The 21,155-nt window shown below is 24.7% G+C and overlaps 1 pseudogene; it reads left to right on the top strand.

Annotated features, from left to right (window-relative positions):
- Positions 1–743: 743 nt before the first annotated feature.
- LOC145833131 (WD repeat-containing protein 82-like) lies at positions 744–19,003 on the top strand (annotated as a pseudogene).
- Positions 19,004–21,155: the final 2,152 nt, after the last annotated feature.

Here is a 21,155-nt window from a genome sequence, read left to right as displayed (position 1 = left end):
TTAAAGTTATGTACTACAGAAGAATTTTTTTATATGTTTGATCTTTTTATAAACATGACCATAAAAGAAAAAACACCAAAAACCTACTTCTTCGTTCAAAAATAAAATAAATTTAAGCGATCAAATAAAACAAAAAATAAAGTTCTTCTTAATACATTTAAACTTAAATAGCTTTTATATTTACTAAAGTTTTTGATGAAACTATAACTCTTAAAACCAGATAAAAAAGAACAAAATTTTCTTAACGGTTTAAACACAATAATTTATCTTTGAAAATTATTTTATTTAAATGGCAAAGTTGTTACAAAAACAATTATGTGATAAAAATATAAATATTTACTAAACTATGTTAGTATAAAAAAGATTTTATAAAGTTATATTTTCAAAACCTCATCTCAAAAAACATTAAAAAAAATTACTATAGTACTTCAAATATACTCTGGCTTTGAAGAATGTTATTTTACAACTAACATTATAAATAAAATTGCATTGACTTTAGAATATTTAATAACTTGGATGCAACAACTATTTTTAATAAGCAACAAGACATGTATAAAACCATGACATTTTTCGTCTAAATCTTAAGCATTTAAAATATTTTTTTAATTAAGAAACTGCAAACCTCTTGCTTTACACCTTTGTGTAATGGTAAAATCTAGTGTGATTAAACTGTTTTTAACTTGAACTTTTCAACAGTTGTGTAAGTAAGTTTTTCAGAAAACTTGACTGTGCTTGCTTGAAAAATGAAGATGGTGAGTTTCTTTTAGTCGATCATTTATATTTCCTTTCCCATAAGAATATTATTGTGTTCTCCAACTTTAACCATCTATCTGTCAAAATTTAGTTATAGAACAGTTAAAAAAAATTTGTAGTTCATTTAAAAGTCGACAAAAAAAGGTTAAACTTTAAAAGTTTATTTTATTAATTTCTTAATATCAATTCATTCTTCAATTAACCCATCCAGTATTCATGGAGTAGTACAAAAGTTCTTAAAAAATAAAAATAAAAACATAGTTTTATTGATTAGAAAACTATATTAAGTAACATAAAACTAGAGCTAATTAAAAAAAATTACAGTACTATCAATCTATACTGTTTTAGGTAGTTTTTCAAGTAATCATATTAAAATAAAAATTTATGATCAAAATTGATTTATAAAAACAAATTATACAGTAATTTTCCTTTATTGTACCAACATATGTTTCTGTGTGGTAACGAATCAACACACTTCAACTGGTTTTTTAATGGAAAGAATGGTTAACAAACTTTGAAAAAATGTATAGTACAGTAAAAGTTATGCAAAATCTTTAAAATTTTATCAATTTAGTTAGTAAATACCTTTATGACAAATAACCTGAACTAAAATACTTTCAAAAAGTTATAAATTTATTTTTTTTTACTTAAATAACTACTACTTCAACTCCATTTTTTTAAATAGGAAATAAAAAAAAAATTGTTTATAAATAATTTGACTTGAAAAACTTAAGTTAAAAAATATTTAACTACAAAAGAAGTATGTTACAAAAACCTACAAATCGCAACTACATTTTGCATTTTAATGTTGTAAATTTTTAAAACGTCTTTAAAACCCTGAGCTATTGCAGCACCGGTTTTGTTTTCAACCTTTTCTAAATGTAGAAAAGTTGAATTAGCTTTTTGGGTAGTGTTGCTTATGTAGCAAATACTAACACCTGTTATCAATCAACAGTGTAAAACTTAAAACATAAAATATTTAATCTATTTTTTTATCTCACTAAAAAAAGCAGAATTTTTAAAATAATTAAATTAGTTTAGTAAAAAAAAATTGCTGAAACTGTTTTATTTTTGACATTCAAAATTTTAATAACTACTGAAAACTGATACTTTGCTAAGAAACTCAGCTTAAATAACAAAAACAACTAATTCTAATAAACAAAGTAATGTTAAACTAAAGACTTTTTAGGTTTATCAAAGAAATTTTAATACATAAAAAACTTTTTTTTTATTTGTGAAACATACAAATAAAATGATTTAACAAAACTCTAGGTAAACTTTGACAAAAAACAGTTTGTTTATATTTTTCAAGTTCATTTTGAATTCTAATTTTTATTGCAGTACAAGTTGGTAAATCATTGTGATTAATAATGTAATTGGAGTAAAATTAGCATCAGTTAATAGTAAACAAATTTGCAAATACTTAAAAACAATACTTGATAAGTGTGTACATTTAAAAAAAATCGAAATAACTTAACATATGATAAAACATATACAAAAAAACCTAAATTTTAATTATGATTATAATTATAATAGTAAAGAAATACTTGGGCATTTTATACACATTGAATATTAGACAATTTATATTTATAACTTTTTATTCACCCAAAAAACTACTTCCTAAAATATCAGTGCTTTCGTCTAAGTAGAAAGAGCACTGCTGTAAAATCATGTCACTTATAATAAACTTTCTAAATATAGGAGCAAGTACATTGACTGTCATAGAGGTACATTTTGTACGTTGAAGTGTACAGCTGTTTGAAGTGTTACCAGTTGCTTTAAAAACATCAAGCAAGTGGATAGAAGCATTCATTTGTTGTGCGATGCTTGGTACAAGGCAAGTCTTACTTCTATTTTGTGTTTCTGTATTTTTTCATCTGTAATGAAACCGTCATCTTTTTCACAAGATTGTGGTAATAATTGACGCAATAGGTGCTTATTGGTTTTTGCGTGCATTTTTAGTGTATATTTTTTTGGGAGTAACAGAATTTTACACTTTTTACAGTGAACCATATTCCCACCAGGCCATGACTGAATCCAGTACAAAAGATGCCATGTTTATATGTTAAAACACAAAATTAAGAATGTTTTTAAACAGTTTTTGTTTATTACCTTCACAAAAATAGACCTTGCAACTGATTATTAAGGGAATAAGGGGTCCACTTTCATTTTTGAGCAATCTTCTTCAAATTTTCACAAAAAGTCAATTATTAAATTCTAAAAAGATTGAATACAGGAGTATTTTAATTTTGAAAAAAAAACAAAATCTTTTACTTGAATTTAAATCACCAGTCTTTTTATTTACTAAAAATATGTATGATAGTTTTTTGTAAAATTAATTAATTTAGAAAAAAATTTCTAGAAAATTTGATGTAAATTGCTTAAAATATTTTTAAGAGAAGAAGAAAAAGATTGATCAAACTTTTGAGAAAATTGGTTGTAAATAAGTTTATACTTGAAATTAGTAACAAAACTGTTTATGTTTCATTAACTAGTTGAAATTTTTAGTTCATGAAGCTTTCCTTTTAGGATAAATTTCAAGCTTAACAATATGGGCCTAATTTAATTGATAAAACAGTACTCTATTATTGAATTAATAAATTTTTGACCAACTATGTCTAAACATTTAGTGGTTATTGGCCAAGCAAATCAGCTTTTTACAATATCTAATTTTAAAGAACCAATAAAATTGTATGAACAACATTACAATTTAGAAAATAGCTGTGTCATAAATTACTTTTAAGTTGTGGATCTGTTTCCCATTCTTTATGATATTTCCTCTTGTATTTCTTTTGAAGCTCAGTTTTCTACATCTTCTTCTACAAAATCTTCTTCAACAAAAATTTCTACAGTTAATGGCTGAAAAAGAAATATATCAAAATTAAAAATAATACATTTTATTACTGGTATACTTGGTTTTCAAAAGAATGTTTTATAAGACTTATTTAAAACTACAAGACAATAACTAAAAATAATTATATCCACAAAATATATTTGTCAAACCTAAAAAAACAATTATTTTTAATCAATAATAAGTTTTTACTTATTTTAAACTTAACTAAATAGTCTTCATCTTAAACTAATTAGCTTAAAAAGTAGTATTCTTTAGAGTTTTGGAGCCTGTTTAAATGTATTATACTATTTTTTTTTATCTAGCCATCTAACTGTTTATTTATTTAAGCAAAAATAAAAAAGAAAACAAAGTAAGATTTACTAAAAAAATGATTTGTAGGAAGCTTTTTGTCATATTTTATAATACTATTTCATTAATAGTATTGAAACCTTTGTAGAAAAGTAAAAACAAATGTATTATTGATCTTTTATAATTATCAATCTTTTTTTTACCTTAATGTCTTTTTTTAGTATTTTTAGAATTCTAGTTTCAAGAAATTGTTAAACTTTATAAGTAAAGTTTCTTAAAACTTGAGGTAGATAATTTTAAGAAAACATTTATATATGAGAATATGTAAAGAAATAAAAGTTTGTTTTATGTACTTGTATATGCTCTTATAATATATCAACAGTTAATTAAATATTTGTTGGTTTATGAAAACTTTCTTACCATTTTTTCTTTAGCTTTTATATAAGATCTCATGTTAAGGTGACAAGAAAAGGAGTTTAATACTCTTTTAAATCAAAAGTTAACATAAGCTCTTGAATGAAGACTCATATTAAACAATATAAAATGTTTTTCATTGAATACTTGAATTATAATTAAGTATAACTTTAAGGTTTAGTTTAGTAAAATGTTTCTGGTACAAAATCATTATGAAGAAGTTTTTTATTTCCAATTTTCAAATATTTCAATCAAATTTAATTAAGATCAAACAAGTGTAATAACAATAAGTTCTCTACTTACTTTTCAAGAAAATAAATTCAAACTTTTAAAAAAAGTTTCTTCTACTATATAAAAAAAATAAATAGTAAAAATTACAAAACATTAAAAAAGTAAATACTTTATAACCAACAAGTTAAAAACAGTTATATGGTTTTTTTAAGTAAATTTACTCAATTTTTCAAAGTCTAGAACAGGGCTGTTTATTGATAAGCCAATGTTAGACTGATATTGTTTAAGAATGATTGCTTATAAACTTTGTGAGGATTAATAATTTTAATGAAATAGTCTACTTTATTTTTCTTTTTAATTTGTGCCACTGATTTTAATAAGAACTGAATAAACTCTCTGACTTTGTTTCCTTAAATGTTAAAAACTAGTTTAAGCACAAGTAAATGTAAAAACTATCTTCTAGCCGAACTGAAAACTTAAAATTCAAACTATTTTTTAAAAAACTATCTTACCCCTCTTGGGCCTTAACTATTGTGAAAAATAGGTTCTTATTACCTTAACAATTTTTTTTTTATAAAACTTGCTAAAAATTTAACTATTTCTTTGTAAAATTTAATCTGCTTTATATTATGATTACTTGTCTCAAATATAAAATGTAAGTTAAGTTTAAAATGCCTAAACTTAAATCATAATTTTAGTAAAGATATTTATTTAGAACAATGTTTTTTAAATCTTTATAAACTTCAGGCAACATAACTACTAACATTTTAATAAAAAGCTGTTTTATTTGATTATAAGTTTTTTATTGAATAAATTTGTTTATACAAATTTATTGAAATTTGTTATGTTTCTAATAGTTAAGCAGTTATATTTATTAAAATGAGATTTTGTTGTTTAAACAATATAAACTATGAAAAAAGCTCTTACACACAACTTTAGTCAGATGAAATCAATTTTTAAGTAACTTAAGAAAAAACATTAATATACAAAACTTTAAGGCATGTTTTTAATTATTATAATCAAACTAAAAAAACAAGATGTTAATTAAAACTCATGTTTTAATAAAATGTTATAGCTAAAACAAGATATGTCAATATAAGCTAAAAAAACTAATCATTGAATAATTAACATGTTTTTTTACTTTGGCTGTACTCATTTCTGAAGAAACCTTTATATAGAAATTTAACTATTTCAATATCTGAAGTCATGTGTATTTTGAAGACAGATTTTAAATTCCTTCGGTAAATCCCCTTTTCATTGATCTTATTTTTGGCCTTGAACCTAAGGTCGGATCCCATCTATGCCTCAGTATATAATAAATTTTGTTAACAGTAAGAGATCAAATTAAAATTCTAAAAGAAATATAACCGTGTTAAATAATGAAAGTAGAAAGAAATAATGAGAGTTTAAAACACAAAGAAATAATACAGCACACTTGTCCTATATATGAATAAACATCTAAAAAAGAAATCTAATTAAACTTCCTAGCAAAAAGTAGCAGTGATACTTAATAAGTATAGAATTTAGACTTAACATAAATCTCAATTGTTTTTTTTTAGTAAACATATCTCTAATTTTCATTTGACGTTTTTTTAGTTTAAGTTCTTCTGTAACACAATATATCTTTAATACAATGCAAGACAATTTTATCCTTATATTGGCAAAGGTAAAATTAAAAAAGTTGTAGTAACATAAACAATTTTTATTAAACATTTTTCTTATATTATACTTATTTTTGTTCAAAAGAAGAAATCCATTACAGCACCAAATGCATAATTTTGTAAAAGGCTATAGAAACAAGTTTTAAAATTGACATTGACCATTTCTTATTTGTAAACAAATGCTTAATTACAAATTGAATTTGCTAGGTAGAATAGTATATAAATGTTAAGTTACAAATAAGTCACATACAAATAAAGATAAAGATAAAATCTACTTATTATTAAAGTTAGTAAAATTTTTCTATAAGTTTTATTATTTTATGTAAATTTAAGTTCTTTTTTTTTAGTATATGTATAGTTTTATCTTTTGTTTTTATAATCATAAGTAAACTTAACAAATTGTTAAAAGTGGAAAAGTCCTCAGTCTGCTTTTAACTAGAAGTAATATCAAAAAACAGCCATTATATTAAGTATATTTGATACATCTTGTATCTTTACGATCTCTCATATCTTTATGCACTTTTTCTGTGGACACAATGTGCGTAAATAAGCGAGAGGTTACTGTATTAGAAATATGCAATTCTGTACAAGACATAAGGCATAGGGAGGTAAACACTTTTTTCACATTTTGATATTATTTTATATAGTTTTTACTAAGCTACAAGATACTTTTTACAGATTGTAAAAATTTGAAATAATTTTTGAGGTATAGCCGGTCAAAGTCGGAGGCAACAATAGGTTCCTTTAGGGAGGCGCTAAAATTTTTTTTTTGTTTTATATTATGAGATTTTTATTTTCATATTTTGTTACAGCAGAATTTTCTAAATATTGCAAGAAACATTTCCTTGAAATTGGAGTTGTTATCTCAAGAAAGTAGGAGGAGATAAATTTTTAGTGATTTCTAGTTATTTGCTGTTTTAGTTTGCGCCTCCTATAAGGAACTATTGTTGCCTCCAACTTTGACCAGCTATATCTCAAAAATTATTTTGAACTTTTAAAATCTGTAAAAAGCATCTTGTACTTAACTAAAAACTACATAAAGTAAGATCAAATTGAGAAAAAAGTGTTTTAACCTCCCTATGCCTTTAAAAGGTAAACATGGTGTGCGGCTCTATAACCCTAAGGTTATTTCTTCCACCAGGTCTTAGGACCAAATATTTTGGGAGCTTTTTTGTTGGTTAAAACAATATATATTCAAAAAAAAAGATTAGAAATATTTGGAAACCCACTGCCAATTTTGACCGTGGAAACCATATTCCACCATTGGCACAACACCATCTCTTTCTTAAATAATAAATATTATATTATTTTTTATATAAGAGGTATGACTAAAATGCAACAAAAATTCAATGGTAAATAAGAAGAGTTATATTAATAACGTTTATTAAAATAATAATGTTAATACACACAAGATTATCATTATTAGCATAAAACTAAAAAAGCAAAGTATACTTTTAAACAGTGTCTCACAAGATTTAAAACATGTGTTCATAACTAATTAAATAATAATTTTTTTATTATACTTGCCTCTTTTTTTTATTGATATTAAAGGGCATAAGGGGATGTAACTTTTTTTTTAAACTAAAAATAACATTGACTCTTATATGAAAGCTTAAAGTACAAACAAGCCAGTTTTTATAGAATTAAAATCTTATTTACCTTTTAATGTAATGTCATATTTATAAAAAGTTTCCAATGCAAACAAGTGACTGAAGAATTTTTGTGGTCAATTTTCTTGGAATTTAAAAAATCTTTAAAAATCTACCTTTTTCTTTATATTTTAAGCTAGAGACCTCAAACTTTCAGGAAATGTTTCTTTTATAGTTTAAAAGACTTTGAATGTTTAAAATAGGTGGGTTTTTTTTAAATATTTGTAAAAAAAAAGTATTAATAAAGTAGATTTTGAGATATAGCCACTCAAAGTCAGATGCAACAATAGGTTCCTTATGAGAGGCACAAACTAAAACAGCAAAAATACACTATTTCACTAAAAATCTATCTTCTCCTGCGTTTTTTGAGATAACTTCCTTAAATTTTAAGGAAATGTTCCTTGCAATATTTAAAAAATTCTGTAAGAACAAAATTTTTAAAAGTTAAAAAATAAAAATTTTATAACAAAAAAAAAACTGTTTTTTTTGTTTTTTTTTATAAAAAATTTTATTTTTAGTTTTTTAATATTTTGTTCTAACATGATTTTTTAAATATATCAAGGAAAACTTCCTGAAATTTTGAGGTAGTTATCTCAAAAAACGTAGGAGAAGATAGTGAAATAGTAATTTTTTGCTGTTTTAGCTTGTGCCTCTCACAAGGTACCTATTGTTGCATCTGACTTTGACTGGCTATATCTCAAAAATTATTTTGAAATTTTAAAACTTGCAAAAAGCATCTTGTAGCTTAGTAAAAACTATATAAAATAACATCAAATTGAGAAGAAAGTGTTAACCCCCCTATGCCCCTTTAAATATCACTCAGGCCAGGATGACTCAGTCATAAAAACTTGGGTAGTTAAAATTTTTAGTAAAAGTCCACCTTTTATAGATCTTGAATGAGATTTAGTTGTTTTAGTTTCAATATTTTAATACTGACATTATAACCAATATTTTTTAAGTTTTATTGATTTTTAGAAGTTAAAATTTTTTTTTAAGAGTCAGAATTATTTTTAACTCAAAGTTACTCAGGTCACTCAGGAAAGTTTTTTGGCTCAAATAGTTGCAATCTTGGTATATAAACTAATTTAATATTTTTTCAAAAAGTGCCATATAAGTATTTTTAATAGAAATACTTTGTTTTACAGCTAACTAAATTACAATAGTAAAACAAATACAGCTAACTCAAAACTTGCTAAAAAATTTTAGATTGGCTTAAAACTTTGGCCAGAACAGTGATGTTGTCAATTCAATTGATTATCACTCAAATGGTGAAAGCTTAATTACAGGTTTGTTGTTTGTATGAATTTCACAAAATCCAACTCAATTTTATCAATTTTCAGTTTGTACAATAACTTAAGGGCATAGGGAGGATGGGTCCGACATTTTTTTAATGACTAAAAATAACATTGTATCTTATATAAAAGCTTAAAATACAAACTACAAACCAGTTTTTATAGAATTAAAAATTCTTATTTAACGTTTGAGATATTGTAATTTTTATAAAAAGTTTCCAATAGAAACGCAAGTTTTTCAACATCAATTTCCTTGGAAATTTAAAAAATCACTAAAAACCTATCTCCTCCTTAATTTTTTGAGCTAAAGACCTCAAACTTTCAGGAAATGTTCCTTTTGTAATTTATAAGACTTTGAATCTGGAATTTTGAAAATATTAAAAAATAAAAATTTTAGATAAATAAAACAAAAAAAATAGGTGTTTTTTTTTTATTAAAAATTTTATTCTTCAAAATTATAAAAATTCCTGCATTGAATCTTTTTAAAACTTAATAATACACTTTCTGTGAAAAAATTATTTCTTTGAAATAAGGTTGCTTAAAAAATGAAGGAGGAGATAGATTTTTAGTGAAAATGTCTTTTTTTGCATTTTTAGTTTGCGCCTTCTATTAGGAACCTATTTAGGTCACTGACTTTTATCGCTCATATCTCAAAAAATACTTTGAATTTTTTCAAGCGGTCGAAAATTTCTGATAGCTCAGATAAAACTCTATAAAATAAGATCAATTTGAAAAAATCTAGGTCGACCCCCCTATGCCCTTAATTGACTATTATATAGCATTTTAATCAATAATTTCTACACATTTAAAAATGTTTATCAATTTTTGGATAATGTGTTATTTTAAATGTTTTATATTCAACAGTGAAACCAATTCAGCAGTGAAACTTATTAACTTTGATTTTATTTATAATAATCATTTAATATAAAAATTTCAACTTTAATTAACTCCTTTGTTAATTCTGTTTTAACCACAAAATAAACTAGTACATTCTTGAACTTATAAAAATGAAAATGATTTACAATAAATATGGACTATAAAAAAATGCAAAGATTAAATGTTGATAGCTTTATAACACACATCCAGCGTTGCTACACACTCAGCCTACTCAGGACAAGTCAGACTAATTTGATTTTTTGAAAAACTTGTGTTGACTCAGGCTTGTTAGAATTTTTTATTTGAAACTCAGGCAATTTAGGATGTTTTTAATATTTTCAGGCTAGTTTTTTTTTGACTATTATTTCTAAGTTATGTTCAAAAAAAAAATATGTTAATAGGTATTTGTATGTATGTATACTTTTAGGTATTAAAAGCATGATTAACTTTATAGTTTTTTAGTTTTTTGTCTAATTTTTTTTTCAGTTTTCTTGTAAACCCAGGCTGACTCAGGATAGCTTGCTGTAACTCAGGCTAGCATTTTTCGCTTTAAACAAGGGTGTTCCTGGCAATTGTTATCAAAAGACTTTTTAATATACAATAAAAGTCTTAAAAAAAACAGATTTGCCAAATACTCAGAAAACTCAAGATAACTTATAGTATTTTTTCTAACTTATAATAGTTTTACAATATTAAAAAAGTCTCAAACAGATTATTTCTAGGTTTTGGGTGATATTTAGTTTCAATACTATGTTTTTTTACATAAACAATTTTGTTGAAGAACTTGAATTTTGTAAATTTTGATGAATTTCCAGTTTTTTTTTCAAGGATTTGAAAAAACTCAGGATGACTCACAACAGTTTAAGGTCACTCAGGACAGTTTCTTTGACCTTCAAGAGTGGAAACGCTGAAGTGAATACAGTTATAAAAAAATAATTAAAATTTAACAAAAAGCATTTTCAAGGATCAAACGATGACAGCATCATAATATATGATTGTGCTGCTGAGGGTAAGCCAAAGAGAACTTTGTACAGCAAGAAGTACGGAGTGGCCAACATAAAGTACACTCATTCAGGAACCACTGTTGTTTATTCAAGCAGGAAAGTTGATAATGACATCAGGTACCAGAGGCTCCATGACAACAAGTACATCAGGTAGCATTTGTTTGTATTGTATTTTGTCTTAATAAAATTATACTAAAATGTTTATTAGTTTAGTTGTTTTAATTTTGTGAGTTTGGCTTGGTATGGTAGTAATTCTTGAAATTAGTATGTAAGTACATGAGTCAAGCATTTTATTTTTGACATTTTAAACCATGTGGTGTTTAATATTTTTGATAGTAAGCTCAACTGTTTTTTATAATATACACTTAAATAAAAGCCACAATAGGCTAAAAGTATGTTATGGTGTTTTACTCAGACTTTATTATGCTGTTCAATGTTTTACAAAGTTACTTCTCACTACTGATTACATTGTGATCTACCAAATCCAAAAGTTTTGAATTTGGCCGAATTTTACAAAGTCTAAATTTCAAACTTAGATTTGGCCGAATCCGAGTCTGAATCCCAATAATATAATAATTGGAATCCAAAAGAATTAATCTGCTTGTTATGTAAATACAATATAAGTTTATATATAATAATTAAGTATTATATTAATACTTATTTTGTAAAACATTTAAACAATATTTTTAACGTGTTAATAAAAAGATACCTTTTTATTTTAGAATAATTTATTTTTAAAGCAAACTTAAAACAAATCTCTTAAATCTTTTGCTGGAAAAAAAAATTAAGCTACATACACAAAACTTAGTTTCAATATTTTGATGGCCATTTAAGCAACATTATTTATAAATTAAGTTGTACTTTTGTTATGCAAAATAAATAAATTACAAATCACCAAAAAAGTTAAAACATTTTACGTTTAACTTAAGAGTTTATTCTTATTGTGACCATAAACGAATTAGAACATAAACTTTTGCAAGTTATTTCAATTTCATATTTATAAAATAAAGGGCTATTGAAAAAACATGGATCTGTAATAAATTGAAATATAATACAGTGCTTATTCACTTATCTGGACTTCACTTATCTGGACAGTTTCGGTCACACAAAAATTCAAATAAAATTCAATATTGAACACTAACAACTTTGTTTGATACAAACGTTTAACGTGAAAAAACAAAACAAACGTTTATTCTTTCTTGTCAAAGTAAAACTTCCAATAAAAACTAGTTAGTTAGGAGTGATATGTTTCCATTAAGTCGACTTTAAACGCGTCAAAGTTTTTCTTTATGACTGTTTTTGTTTCTTAGTTTAAAAAGTATTCTTTGTTTAGAGAGATAGGTTGCCATTATTTTTTTTGTTTTTAAAGATAAATTTAATTCATATTTTCTCTTAAACAAAAATTATTATTATTTTTTAATTAATAGTTAGGGCAGGCAGAATTATAAATGATGAACTCAACATGCTTGACCCTAAAAACACGTAAATTGTTGCAGAGGGTTAGTAAGTCATATGTTTTCTACCTTAAAAAAGATTAAATTAATTTAGCTTTTATTATTTATAATTTTATTATACATTACTCACAATTATGTACTATGTATTTTTTTTACCATAGCACTTTTATTATGTATTGCATTATATGCAGCAGTTATACTTATATGAAATATTGATTTTTTTGCAGTTATCCGGATTTTTAGTTATCCGGACATGTTTACAGAAAAATCTTGCCCAATGTGTCGGAATAAGTGAAGAAGCACTGTACCAACTGTAGTAAAGGCCTGAAAAAGAATAGAAATTACAATTGTAATAAGAAGTTTTTATATTCCACTTAGGATCACACTTTTACAGTAAAAAAAAAGAAATACAGATTAACTTAAGCAACTGTTTGAACATATAAAACAAACTACAATCGCAAAAGATATCTCTGTTATCAGGGTTGCCACATGGTTAGGAAATCAGGAAAAATCAGGAAAAATTTAAGAAAATAACAAAAGTCAGGAAAAATCAGGAAATTTGATGAAATTAAAAAAAAGTCAGATTTTGTCAGTTTAAATTCCTTATTTTCCAAAGCCTTCAAATGGTAAAAATTAATTAAAAATCCTTTAAAGTCAGAATAGAATTTCAAAATTGTCCTAGAGATTTAACAAATTAATTAATTTCCAATACCTTCATCTGGTATAAATTAGTAAAATCCTTTATAAAACTGCAAGATTTTTCTAATAACATATTGAACATGTACATTATTGTTTTAAGATTTTAGTTGTGAAAGTTTGTTGTTAATTTAAGGCTTTAATTGTAAAAGTTCCTTATATGTCGTTTGGTTTATTTAGATACATTTATGTTAGGAAATGCTAAAAAATTGTGTCTTTTTTCAGACAAGCTGTGTTTATAAAATAATAATACAAATATTTTGCTGAAAGAGCTGTTTATTGCAAATACATCAATCATACACAGATGGTTCAACTGATGTAATGGAAGTTTGATGATTGAATTTAGCAAAAAAAAAACTGTTGTTTTAACCTGTATTAAAATTAGATTGAAAGCTTTATATAGTTCCAAGTGTTAGGTTAAGTATTTTAGAATAAGTTTAATTTAAGAGTTTGATTTAGAAAAGTCAGGAAAATTTTGGTAAAATGTCAGGAAAAGTCAAGAAACTTGTCTCAGCTGATCTGTGGCAACCATGCTGTTATACTACAAAAGACTTTTCTTGTTTTTTCAAGTTGTGTTGGAGAAATAAAAAGTTTTTTGCCGGTCTTTGAAGAAGCAATCGATTCAAACAAATTCCCTGCTTCTGGAAATAATCTTTCAGGATACATAGAACTTGATGGTATAGCACAATATTTCATTGCAAAACTGACAATACATGGGTATTTTGTCGTGTGAAAGTTCCACCAGTTTAAGACTTTATCCCCTTCTGTTTCTGCATTCAGTCTTTCTGTAGTAAAAAAGCCCTTTATTTTTGCTTTATTTTGTTTATCAACAGAATCTTGTTTCTCTTCCTCCTAAGTAGCTGTGTTTGATTCTATTTAAAACAAGGAATAGTAAGTAGAAAACTTCATTGAATCAAAATTTACAGAGTGTTGTGGTTTTGGTTTCTTTGGTGGCAATATAGGAGAACCACTACCTTGATTAGCCTCAAAACAGGTATGCCTTTTATCATTTAATTTTAGCTGCTCTTTAACATAATTTTTGAGGTAAGAAGGGAAAGCAGAAAGTTGATAATGTGGATCAACAGCTGTTGTGACTAACAGTAATTTTTTTGTCATTTAGGTTTAAGTTGTTGTTATTCGTATAGAACCTTCATTTGCAAGCCTTTCCTATATTTTTTGCTAAAGTTTTACAAATATTTTATACTTTTAAATTTTCATAAAATTTAACAAATTTAGTCAGTGATATTGCATGCGGAATCATACTTAAGAGCAATACGTTGTTTGTACTATACTCCTTTGTTACAAAAAAAGGTTCGAGCAGTAGAACATTTTCATTAACCAGTTCCATTCTAGGTGTAATATTTGAATCTTGAACGTTTTTATAGTTAGCCACATAGTACCGGACACTTTATTTTAGCTTTTTCAGTCTCTCTAGCATAAGATATGTTGAGTTCCACCTTGTATCCACATCATGAACACGAAGCAAAGCTTTTTTTGTTTGTTTGTGTGTAGTCAAAATCTAGCTGGATCATAAACAAACTACCAACAACATTTAAAATATTCAGGGTTGCCATTCTTTAAGTTAAAAAACTGCCCTGAGTTACCTTAAATTGTTCTGAGTCAACTCAAGATTTTTCAAATTCTTATAAAAATTTTAACATCTTTTCGACATCAATAAAAATAAAATTTCTAACAAAATTGGTTATAAAGCAAAGTAAAAAAAATTTAAAAGATACTGTAAAGCTACTTTAAAAAAGTTTTTTGATAAAAAAAATTATGATGATGACATAAATTTTGATCTATATGATAGATTTCATTGTGTCAAATGAAAATTTTACAACTTAATATGTAAAAATTGTTTAAAATTCCAGTTTTTTTTAGTGATTTTTGTTTTAAATTCCAGGTTTTTTTTCAAAGTTTCTCAAGCTCCTGATTTCTTCAGGTTTTTTAGTCTAAATTATCAAACTCCATGGCTCCAGGTTTTTGGCAACCCTTTAAAGAGAATGATATAACTTTTATTAATTTAAGATTTTGTCTTCATAGTAATTTTTCACTCAAAAAGTAGAAAAAATTATAAAATAAAAACTTATTTAAAATTTTTAAGCTATGGGTGTTGGTGGGCCAAGATCCAAAGTCTTAGTTGAGTATTGTTGACTGTCTGTGGTAGATTGCCAACCTGACATTTTTGCCTATATTTTTCCTAGAGACGAGTAGACTTTCTAGCACCTTTGTGCTTAGGACCCTCTGCGGGCAGCTTGGTATTTGTGTTATATAAATTTGACATAATAAATGTACAGTGCTTTTATACTAGCTTATTATAATGTATCAGTGAATTTTATCTATCAATACTAAAGACTATTCTAAACTATTTAATATAAATTAGGCTAGATAGTATAGTTGATGTATCTATTATACAAAAGAACCAAAAACCTATATAACAAAAATTTCTTACTAAAAAAGTATAATCTGCTCTTTTAACTTTTATAAATTACTATGCAAAAGGTTTTTGATGGAATGTTGTATCATTGATAGTAGAAATAAAACAATATTTCTCATAACTGCAAAAAACTCTAAATATTCTCATAATATTCAGAGTTCAATAATGAATAATGCAAGTAGTTGCAGCAGATCATTACAAATTAATTAATATTTTATTGTAAACAGATTTTATATTCTTTAGAACATTGTTTTTACTATAAAGTATTAAAATGTTTTAAATTATAACATATATGTTATAAATTAAGTTTATCAATTAATAAATGATAATATATTAACAAAAAGTATATAGCTAAAAGTATGCAAGCATCTGCTTTAATGTTACATATTTAAGTTGCATTTTATTTATTTCTTAAGTTGCAGCATTTCATTACAATGAGCAAACATAACAAAATAAACATATGATGAATAGATGAGAGCGGTTGTCCAAAAAGCTGAGATTAAACGCTTTAACTATGTACTTAAATTTATTTGAGAGTCTACCAAAAACAATTTGTCATAGTTTTTATACTATGTGCAAAACTATAAATCAAAATTGATAAGGCTTTTATAAGTGTGAAAAACATTTTTTTATCCACTCAAGCAAGAAATTATTACCTATTTTTACATTTCATTTAACTTTTGACGAACATTTAAGTAAAATCCAAAAAATTTAAAGTGGTCTACCGAATCCTAGTCCAAGTCTTATTTTGAAATTTAGGATTCGGCCGAATCTGAGTCCGAGTCTTATTTTGAATTTAGGATTCGACCAAATCCGAGTCAAAAAAGGCCGGATTCGTTTGAATCCGAGTCCGAATCTTGGATTCGGTAGATCACTAATTACAATAAATACAACTTTTGAAATATACTTGTATTAGATATTACTTAGGCCACAATAAAATGGTAACCTCACTAACAATGTAAAAATAAAGCATTTTTTATACATTAACAAATAACTATTAATACCATAAACAAAATTTAATAATTTTTTTTTAGATATTACGCTGGCCACAAAGATATGGTAACCTCACTAAAAATGTAAAAATAAAGCATTTTTTATACATTAACAAATAACTATTAATACCATAAACAAAATTTAACAATTATTTTAGATATTACGCTGGCCACAAAGATATGATAACCTCACTAAAAATGTAAAAATAAAGCATTTTTTATACATTAACAAATAACTATTAATACCATAAACAAAATTTAATCATTTTTTTTAGATATTACGCTGGCCACAAAGACATGGTCACCTCTCTAACAATGTCCCCAACCGAAGATCACTTCCCCAGTGCCAGCATGGAATTGTGGGATTTGAGGACACCTAACTGTCAAGGTAAAATAAACGAATTTCATTAAGTTTTATTTTTAAATTAAGTTTTTACTTATGTATTTGATCAAACTGGTTGTGGGATTTAACAACACCCAATTATCAAGGTTTTTATAAATAGTAGTTCATTAAGTTTTGTTTTTAAATCTAACTAGAGATTATGAGTTTTTATTTATTGGTTTTTGATCAAAAAATTGTTAGACTGTGGCAGGGACGTGTACTTAGTAGCGAATTAACAATAATTTAAACTCAATTTAAGTGAGTATATTGGGAGAACTTCGCAACGATTCCACATAAGAAGGGACCAACACGTGACCAACGCCTTAAGAAACTGGATGATCTATGGGACTAATAAGCCAATAAAAAGTCAATCGGCAATAGGTGAACATTTGTTAAAAAAATTAGAATGCGTAAAAAACTATAACGATAATATGTTTAAACAAATGTAAACAAATGTTGTTGTTTCAGCCTTTAGCTTTATGCATTATAGTTTTTTCTAACAGCATACTCTTATTCTGCTATTTTTAATATTTTTTTTGTCTTCAGAACTTCCAATTATTATATAAACAAATATTTATTTATTTTTATGTTTAGTGTCCACGTTGTATAATTAATACTGTTATAGTTTACTAGTTTAAAAAAATATAGTTTTAGTTTTAATTTTTAGTTACAAGCTGCTTAAATATTAGGAAGTAGATTTTATTCATCTGAAGATTTTGCTAAGTCAATATTAACACTTTTAGTAACATTTAAACACTATTTTTTTTAAATATAGTTTATTAATAACTTTTATAAGGTACTTACAGGTCAGGTAACCTGCAGATTCTGCAACTATAAAAATTGTAAAAAATTTTCAATATGCAACATTTTAGATATTAGCTTGATAGTGTTTTAAGTTTTTTGAAATAATTGTATTTACTTAATTTCTTAAATTTAATGAATTTTGGTTATTATTTATATTTATATAAAAAAAATGCTTACATGATTTTCAATACTTAATAGTTTCAATACAGACCAAATAACATTTTAAGTTTTTTAAAAATTAAGTTTTAATTGATTTTAAGCTTTCTAAATTACTAAATTTCTAACATAAAAAATATTTCTTGTTTATTGGCAAACATACAGGTTACATGGAAAAACCTTATAAAGTTTTGTTTGACCGAGAATTAGGAGTTCATAGTTAATAATTTTTACTTTATATTTAATTAGTTTTACAAATAGTTAATGTTTTTTAATATTGATTCAAATGTAGACCACTTGCAAATTATGGGCAGGATAGTTTTTTAACATAACATATAAGTTGATATATATACTTAAATTTTTACATTAAATATTTTTAATAACGTTTTAAATGCAAAGCTCATGCTACACAAATGAATGATGAACATAAATGTCATTTCAATAAGCTTTACAAATATTTATGTATACATATGTTTTATAGCATAATTTAATTGTTATTTACTTAAAACATTTAAATTAATCTAATAAACTAAAACATTAATTTAAATCAAAAAAGGCCATAAGCAAATGGTGGGCAGATAACGTACAGCAATATTAATCATACAAATATAATATAAATAACTATTATATTTCAATTAATCTTTTAAAATTTTTATTAATTATTTTAAACAAAGGTCAAATGATGAGTAGAACATACATTTTATTATAAAAGTAATATTAAAAATAAAAGTTACTTATTATATTTTAAATATGTTAATCGGATTTTTAATGAATTAATTAAATAAAGGTAATGTGCAAATGATGGGCAGAACAATTATTTCTTTTTAATATTTTTTATAACATAAAGAGTACTAATAAAAAAAATACTTAGTGTACTTATATACTTAATTAATGTTTTTGATAAAATACCGGCCATATGCAGATGATGGGAAGACCAGTTATTTCTTTCGACCCTGAAGAACTCATTTTTGCTGTTGTAATCAATTCGGAAATTATCAAATTGTACGATTTAAAGAGTTTCGATAAAGGTACACTTTGTGATATTTTATTTAGAAAATGATTTAATTAATTCGGAAATTACAAAGTTGTATAATTAAAAAAACTTTGATAAAGTTAGTTCTTCTTTACTGTTTTTTAAATACTTTTTATTATTTCAAATTACCAATTTGTATGATTTAGAGAGCTTTGATAAAGGTGAGTTTTACTTCTTGTTTTAGTTAATTAAATTTTTAATTAGTAGTGAAATTATCAAGCTCAATGATATAAAGAGCTTTGATGAAGGTTTGAATATTTTTTTATTTACTTTTAAAACATAGTTAAATTTATTCTGAAATGATCAATTTGTATGATCTAAAGAGCTTAAATATAAGTATTAAAAATTTTTTTTTTGTAATATTTTGTTAACTAGTTCGAAAATTTTAAGTTGTATGATTTGAAGAGTTTTGATAAAGGTTTATTTTCGTGTTTTTATATTTTTGTAAAAAAAAATTTAATTTTGCAAATTTTTCATAAAAAGGTTGGTCATTGCCACAATACTGTACTGAAATTTTTCATTAAATATATGTTATCCTTATACTAATATTTAGGCAGTACAATAACATTTAAACTCCTTAACCAATTTTACCCAAAATTTAAAATTTAAACTTTACAAAACAAATAACAAATCAAAATGCATTTATCTATTCAAACTCAAATCAAACAAAATTAAAACTCTAGCCAATTAAATTTTGTTTCAGTTGGCAGCAAAAAGTTGCATTTGTGATATCTTGTGAAGTAACAATAAAAAATATACTTTTTGCATTTTATTCTTAAATTTAATTGCAGTTTTTTTTAAAGTTGCGTTATTAATGTTATGCAATGTAATTTAATTTTGAACGAGTTGTTAGCTCGATTTATTTTTCTATTTTTACTTAATGTACCTGTTTCACTTTTTGTTGTACAAAAATTAATTATGTTATGTTGTACATAATTATGTTATTTACTTGGATTCGATTCTTTTTTAAAGATCTAGAAAATCAAAAAAAAAAGTACTCAGTAACAGACGGTGGTCTGTAATAAGTTATTAAAATGTTATACTTTACTTTATATATTCTATTAGAATCTTTTTTTTAAACGTTCTTAAAATTGTCAATGTCTTTATTATGTATTATTTATGTTGAACTATAAAAGTTTTTCAAATGTACTACTTTAAGTTTCAATAACTTGTAAAACTACAAAAAAAAATTTCAAAATAAAGCTGAGTCCAGACTACAGAACTAATTGATTAATTTTCTTACTTAACTAAGAAATATACAAAAATTTGTTTTAAATAATAAAAAGTTTTAGTTTATAACTTCCGTATAGAACAAAAGGTACATCTTTTAAGTATATTTCAAGAAGTAATGCTATTATTTGTTCCTTTTTCATTAAATTCTGAAGTATAGTTAAATGTCGATTTAGTAGTTAAACTCAAATATTTTAAATTAATTGAAACCTAAGTCATGCAGGGTAGCCAAAAAACAAGAAACCTGAAAAAAACATGGAATTTAAAAAAAATTGAAAAAAAACCTTAAAAAACCTGGAATTTTGAATAAAAGTTACTAAAAAAACCTTGAAAAACCTGAAATTTTCAACAATTTTAACATTTTAAGTCGTAAAATTTCAATTTGACTTTAAAATCTATCGTAGATGAATTCTATAAGATTAGTCTATATATAAAGATTTTTTCATCATCATTAAAAGTTTTTTTATTAAAAAAACACATTTAAAGTAGCTTTACAGTATCCTTTTAATGTTTTTAAAATATTAAACACAGTTTCTAACCTTAAACTAAACTTTAAACTAAAAATAAACCCAAAGTTGTGTACTTTTAAAGTAAACTTGCCGAAAACATTTGACAACTCTGGTCATGTAGTTTTAAATGAAATACATAATTCAGAATACAGAGTATAGACCGAAGTGAGTATTGCAGCAATGAATTAAAAAATAATCTTGAAAGGTTATCAAGTAATATATTAAAAATACAGGGTTGCCAAAAAACATGAAATCCTGGAAAGACCTGGAATTCGACAACATAGGCAAAATATTTGGAATTTTAGAAGTTTTAAAAAAAACCTGAAATTTTAAACAGAAATCACTAAAAACCTGGAAAAATGAACAACTCTTACATGTTTATTAGTATAATTTGTAGAAGTATTTCGTTGCTATAATACTGTAGTATACTTTTTTCATTC

This window comes from Thalia democratica, chromosome 4, assembly GCF_965202585.1.
Source record: "Thalia democratica chromosome 4, ktThaDemo2.hap1.1, whole genome shotgun sequence".
Lineage (NCBI taxonomy): Eukaryota > Metazoa > Chordata > Thaliacea > Salpida > Salpidae > Thalia > Thalia democratica.
The sequence above is the reverse complement of the archived record's forward strand: the minus strand, read 5'-3'. Positions and strand labels throughout refer to the sequence as shown.